The sequence below is a fragment of the Eptesicus fuscus genome, chromosome 3 (genome assembly GCF_027574615.1).
Source record: "Eptesicus fuscus isolate TK198812 chromosome 3, DD_ASM_mEF_20220401, whole genome shotgun sequence".
NCBI lineage: Eukaryota > Metazoa > Chordata > Mammalia > Chiroptera > Vespertilionidae > Eptesicus > Eptesicus fuscus.
The window spans coordinates 44,027,261-44,034,697 of NC_072475.1; positions in this window are offsets into that span (position 1 = coordinate 44,027,261).

Below are 7,437 nucleotides of genomic sequence, written 5' to 3' on the forward strand. Positions count from 1 at the left end.
CAGGGCCAGCAAGCGGATGGGAACAGCCGACCTCTCAGTCCCTTCCCCTGGCCATCAGGCACCGATCACCTGATGATGAACAGGAAAAAGGGGTTGGGTGGTGGAAGGGGTCATGGCCAGCTGCAGACATCTGGGGAAGATGGCCCTGATTGCAGGCCAGGCCTAGGGACCGAACCCGCACACAAATTTCATGAGCCGGTCTTCTAGTAAATGTGTAAAACTGGGCATGGAAATCACAAACTTTAAATTTGAGATAATTATCACCTGTAGGAAAGCTCCAAATTTCCAATAATCATTATGTCTGAGAGGGGAGAAAAGGGAATAGGAGTTGGAGGGGCACACATGGAATTTCCATTTTAACTATTTGTTTTCGTTTTTAAAGCTGGATATTAGGTAAATATGTGTTAGCTATCTTTTTTCTTTTTTTAACATCCTCAATAACACTTTTATTTTTCTGTCTGACAGGGGATGATTCTCAAACCAGATTAAGCATCATAATCACTATAAGAAATTTAAAAAAATACAGATTTCTGAAAGCCTACCACTAGGACCCCGAACCCAAAATTTCAGAGCTAGGGCCCAGGAATCTGAATTTCTTAAAAACCAACTATTTTTTAAGCTACACATATATGTATATATATAAATTTTATATGAACACTAGAGGCCCAGTGCACAAAAATCGTGCAAGAGTAGGCCTTCCTTTCCCCAGCTGCCAGCACCGGCTTCCCTCTGGAACCTGGGACCTGGGCTTCTTTCTGGCCACCGGCAGGCACCCAGGACCTGGGCTTCCCTCACAGCCCCAGCTTCATCCGGAAGGTCATCCGGAAGGACGTCTGGTCTAATTAGCATATTATGCTTTTATTATAGATATGCTATACAAAAATATGTATTTTATATAGAACATATCCTATCCTACATAATAAAGAGGTAATATGCAGATTGACCCTCACACCTTTGCATCACAAGATGGTTGCCCCCACGTTGTCACAAATGGGTGTCCCTATGTCATCACAATATGGCCACCACAAAATGGCCACCCCCACGTCATCACAAGATGGCTGCCCCCACATTCTCACAAGATGGCCTGCAGAGAAGGGCAGTTGGAGGCAACCAGGCCTGCAGGGGAGGGCAGTTGGGGGTGATCCGGCCACCAGGGGAGGGCAGTTGGGGGCAACCAGGCCTGCAGGGGAGGGCAGTTGGGGGTGATCGGGCTGGCAGGGGAGCAGTTAGGTGTCAATCAGGCTGGCAGGGGAATGGTTAGGGGGCTATTAGGCTGGCAGGCAGAGTGGTTAGGGGCAATCAGGCAGCCAGGCAGGTGAGTGGTTAGGAGCCAGCAGTCCCGGATTGTGAGAGGGATATCCCAGATTGGAGAGGGTGCAGGCTGGGCTGAGGGATACCCCCCCCCCCCGAGTGCACAAATTTCGTGCACAGGCCTCTAATACATATATAATGTTAGACTTACAGGAAGATAGCAAGAATAGTACAAAGAGGTCCTTTATAATGTTTGCACAGATTCCCCAAATGTTAACATTTTACTGCATTTGTTTTATCCTTTTCACTGTTCCTTTGAATAGTTTAAAAGTAAACTGAAGATAAGATGTCTCTGTATGCCTAAGTACTTCACTTAATACCTATTTTTTTAAAAACTTTCTGTAACCCCAGTATAATGATCAAAACTAGGAAGTAAACATACATACTATTATCTAATCTACAAACCTATTCAGATTTAATCAATTGTGTCAACGTCATAGCAAAAGGAAATCCCAAATCAGTTGTTGGCATTTGGTGGTTTTGTCTCTACTCTCCTTTCATCTGGACAGTCCCTCAGTCAATCTTTGTTTTTCATGACATTGACATTGCTGATAAAACCAGGCTACTTACTTGGTAGAGTGCCCCTACTAGTAATTTGGGTTTGTCTGATGTTTCCTCATGATTAGATTTAGGTGATCGATTTTCTTGCAGGAATACCCAGAAGTGATATTGTACATTCAGGTAGGTGGCACACGATGCTGATTTGTCCCATTACTGACTTTGGTGATATTAACTGTTGGAAGCCGCCCATTGTCCTCACTAGCAGAGAGGTGTGGACCAGGAACCCGGAAAGCTGGTCAACCTTGAAGCTCTGAAAGGTCAGAGCCAACCACCCACTGTTTAGTTGAGACAATGATAGCTAAAGCAACGTCCACCTTTTTTTTTTTTTTTAACTGATTTTTTTTTTCCTTAGATCCACTTCAAATCTTTTTTTTTTTTTAATATATTTTATTGATTTTTTACAGAGAGGAAGGGAGAGGGATAGAGAGCTAGAAACATCGATGAGAGAGAAACATCGACCAGCTGCCTCCTGCACACCCCCTACCGGGGATGTGCCCGCAACCAATGTACATGTCCTTGACCGGAATCGAACCTGGGACCTTTCAGTCCGCAGACCGATGCTTTATCCACTGAGCCAAACCGGTTTCGGCAACTTCCACCTTTTAATCTTATGTAAATCCTTGCTGATGGGCTATTATTGGAATTGCCTGCCTAAAGGCTATGGGTGTATCCCATAGTCTTAATAAAAGGGATAGCAAGGCCAGAGCGTGGTGAAGTCCTTCCCCTTGAGTTGGGCTCCCGCCTGGCCCCCATTATTTCCAAATTAATATTTTCTAGTCCAGTGGTGGGCAAACCGCGGCTCGTGAGCCACATGCGGCTCTTTGGCCCCTTGAGTGTGGCTCTTCCACAAAATACCATGGCCTGGGCCAGTCTATTTTGAAGAAGTGGTATTAGAAGAAGTTTAAGTTTAAAAAATTTGGCTCTCAAAAGAAATTTCAATCGTTGTACTGTTGATATTTGGCTCTGTTGACTAATGAGTTTGCTGACCACTGTTCTAGTTTCTTTCATTTGCGTGCGGCCTCCTCCAGAGCCTGAACCCCAAACCCTGAACCACGTGGGACGTGAAAGGGGTTCACTACAAACTGGAGCCCAAACATGGGACACTACAATTAACTTTGCTCATTTATTGAAGGTGATATGTGCCAGGTTTCTCTATTATAAAGTCACTAAGCATCTCTCAGAGAGCTACTTTGAAATTATGTAAACACTCTGTTACTCCTCAAAACGTTAATCATTAGTTTTAGTATCTACTGTTGGTTCTTGCATATGTTAATTATTATTATTACTAGAGGCCTGATGCACGAAATTCGTGCAAGAGTAGGCCTTCCTTACCCCGGCTGCTGGCACTGGCTTCCCTCTGACACCTGGGCCCCGGACTTCCCTCCAGCTGCCGGCACCTGGGACCTGGGCTTCCCCCCAACCACTGGCAGGCACCTGGAACCCTGGCTTCCCTCCCTCAGCTTCCCCCCTCACAGCCTGGCTTCGTCTGGAAGGACGTCCAGTCTAATTAGCATATTATGCTTTTATTATTATAGATGGTTGCCAAATGATGATTCTGATTTTATCATTCCTTTTATATCAGTTTGCTTTCAATGTTAGGAAGGGCTTTCCCTTCTCCCTCTTTTATTATATCAACTAGAGGCCCGATGCATGAAATTCATGCAAGGGGCTTGGCCCTCACGGCACCTCCCACTGGTCATTCTGGAAGGTTGTTCCACTGTCTGGTCTAATTAGCATATTCTTTATTATATAGGGTGTGGATTAATGAATTATTTATTTGATTCAAAATGTTAAACTTTTATAATCATTAAGAGCTGGGAAATAGATTATGTATGTAAATACACACACATGAAGATCTATACCTGTATATATTTTTGTATCTATTACTATATTAAAAAAATCACAAATTCACATTGATGATACCCCTGATTCCAATGAAATACTGCAGGGTTCATTCTCTCTTTTCCACTTTTCATATTTGTAGCTTTCCTTCAGCGGTGAGAAACCTGGCTCCCATTTTCCCCAATATATTTACTTATTTGCTCAATCCTAGAATACACAGAATTGCTAACCCATGCTTCTGCAAAAACAGAAGGCTGTTCACCAGGTTTCTAACTATTATCTAATACTAGAGGCCTGGTGCACAAAATTCGTGCATGGGGGTGTGTGTCCCTCAGCCCAGCCTGCACCCTCTCCAATCTGGGACCCCTTGAGGGATATCCGACTGCCCGTTTAGGCCTGATCCCAGTAGGATCAGGCCTAAACGGGCAGTCGGACATGCCTCTCACAATCCAGGACTGCTGGCTCCCAACTGCTTGCCTGCCTGCCTTCCTGATTACCCCTAACCGCTTCTGCCTGCCAGCCTGATCACCCCCTAACGACTCCACTGCCAGCCTGATTGCCCCTAACTTCCCTCCCCTGCAGGCCTGGTGTTGGAAGCTACCCATTGTCCTCACTAGCAGAGAGGTGTAGACAAGGAACCCGGAAGGCTGGTCAACCTTGAAGCTCTGAAAGGTCAGAGCCAACCACCCACTGTTTAGTTGAGATAATGGTAGCTGAAGCAACTTCCACCTTTTAGTTTTATGCAAATCCTTGCTGATGGACTCTCATGGAGCTGTTATTGGAATTGCCTGCCTAAAGGCTATGGGTGTATCCCATAGTCTTAATAAAAGGGATAGCAAGGCCAGAGCATGTTGAAGTCCTTCCCCTTGAGTTGGGCTCCCGCCTGGCCCCCAATTCCCAAATTTATACTTTCTTGTCTAGTCTCTTTCATTTGTGTGCAGCCTCCTCCAGAGCCCGAACCCTGAACCTGAACCCTGAACCACGTGGGACATGGGAGGGACACTTGCAACTGGGAGCCCAAACGTGGGGCACTCGCAACTGGCAGCCCAATGTAGGGTATTCGCAGCCTGGTCACCCCTAACTGCCCTCCCCTGCAGGCCTGGTCACCCCTGACTGCCCTCCCCTGCAGGCCTAGTCCCCCCCAACTGCCCTCCTCTGCAGGCCTGGTCCCCCCCAACTGCTCTCCCCTGCAGGCCTGGGTCCCCTGCAACTGTCCTTCCCTGCAGGCCCGGTTGCCCCCAGCTTCCCTCCTCTGCCAACCTGGTCACCCCTAACTGCCCTCCCCTGCAGGCTTGATCACCCCTAACTGCCCTTCCCTGCTGGCCTGATTGCCCACAACTGCCCTCCCTTGCAGGCCTGGTCCCTCCCAACTGCCCTCCCCTGTTGGCCATCTTGTGGCAGCCATCTTGTGTCCACATGGGGGCAGTCATCTTGTGTATTGGAGTGCGTCACGCCAGCACAGCCAAGGGTTTGGTGAGCCTGAGGGAGGGCCGGCAAAGGAGGAAGAAAAGACAGACAAAGAGAATAAGCTGGGTCTATGTGGATCTTCTGTGCGTGACTAAGACCACAGAACAGATCCAGACTGCAAGCTGATGCTTTATTTTATAGTCAGAGGTAAACAAGGTAATTTACAATGTTCTTGTAAGTTGCACTTGTTTTGGCAGCACTTGCTGCACCTCCCACAGCCCATTAGCTACCCAGGAAAGATCTAGGGATCAGTCACAAGATCAAGCTTAATTATGCTAAGAGGGCTGTGCCCTCTAAGCTGGGACTTGTTTGCAGCTTTGCCAGCAGGTCAGTCCGAGGTTTAACCCTATAACCACTCCCTACATCTCACCCTTCTTTTAATTTTAAGCTACTAATAATGGGAGTAAAACTTAAACATCAAGAACAAAGTTCTGACTATTAAAATATTAACAAAACAATGCCAATGCAAAACCCAATAACAAAACAATGCCAATGTAAAACCCAGACATGGTTATTAATAAAACAATGCAAATGCAACACTACAATAATAGAGAAAACAAACTACAGTAGCATTTTTCTACTACATGAAAGTTTCTTTTGCTGATTTACTCAAGAGTCCTTGGCTGCGCAGGACTTTATAGAAGACTGGCAGCTCACCAATGCTAGCATGGCCAGAAACATGGTTGAGGGAGTAGCTTCCACTTCCTGCTTTTCTGCCATCTGCTGGGCCTCAGTTGTTAACTTCTTCACTGACCCCATGCTGGCACCTCGGTCTTTTGTATAGCCTTTGTCATCTTCCTTTTCCGCTTTGCTGTCATCGGGGCAACTCTCAGTCTTTTGAACGATGGGACAAGGAGCTTCTCTGGGTCCATTGTGGTGACATATGTAATGCTCTGGCACCCAAAATTGGCTGTGCTGCTCCTTCTGGAAAGATACAAACACAACCTCTTCCCCACATCATTACTGGATCTGGTCCAAACCATTGTCCAGTTTGTGGATCCTTCCATCGGGCTAACCCCACGGAGGCTATTGTACAGGAGGCCCGATGCTTTTCAGCAGCTGTATGACCCTCTGCATCACAATTTAAAAAATTTAAAGTATAAAGAACATGAGTTTGTTTTGAGGTGACACATAACATCTGTCTCCCCCTTTCTGTTTTAGTAATTGCATTTTAAGAGTACAATTTGCTCTTTCCACTATTGATTGACCTTGAGGGTTGTAAGGGATACCAGTTTTATGACAAATTCGATATTGCTGACAAAAATGTTGAAAAGCAGAACTAGTGTATGCGCGTCCATTGTCTGTCTTTAGCTCTAAGGGAGGACCTAGTACCGCAAAGGCAGCTAGGCAATGATTAATTACATGCTTGGCACTCTCTCCCATTTGGGGAGTCACAAAGATAAAGCGGGAGCAGGTATCTACATTAACATGTACCCATCTATGCTTACCAAATTCCGGTATGTGGGTGACATCCATTTGCCAAATTTGATTAGGTTTAAGACCCCTAGGATTAACCCCCAATGATTGTACAGGGCAATGAATTACACACTGAGAGCACTGCTTAACAATTTGACGAGCTTGCTCCCTAGAAATACAGAATTGTTTGCGTAAGGCAGCAGCATTTTGATGATGCAAAGCATGGGAGGACTGGGCAAGAGAAAATGGGGTAGCCTCTTGCATTACAGCAAGGAGGCGATCAATAGCATCATTGCCTATAGCTAATGGACCAGGGAGTCCTGAATAAGATCAGATATGACCAATAAAGCAGGGAAATGGTCGTTCTCTAATGACTTTTTGAAGGTTGAAAAGTAAATGAAAGAGTTCCTCTGAATTAGTGTGCCCTATAGTAGCCATTTCAATTAGTTTGGCCATATTACCACATAGGCACTATCACTATATAGGTTAATGGGCTCCGTAGCAAAATCTGTCAAGGCATAGATAAGAGCTTGTATTTCTACCCGTTGTGCTGAAATATAAGGGGTCTGAAGGACCTTTGCATCTCTGCTGCAGTAGTATCCAGCTTTTCCAGAACTGGATCCATCTGTAAAAATGGTTAATGCCTGAGGTATAGGTTGTGACTTCACTATCTTTGGGAAGGTAAAGGTAGTAACTGAGAGAAATTGTAAAACCTTATTTGCTGGATAACGGTTACCAACCTGTCCGGAGAAATTAGCAAGTGCAACTTGCCAATTTGTTGAACGTTGCCAGAGCCAGTCTTGCTGTATAGCTGTAAATGGCACTACAATAAGGTCAGGG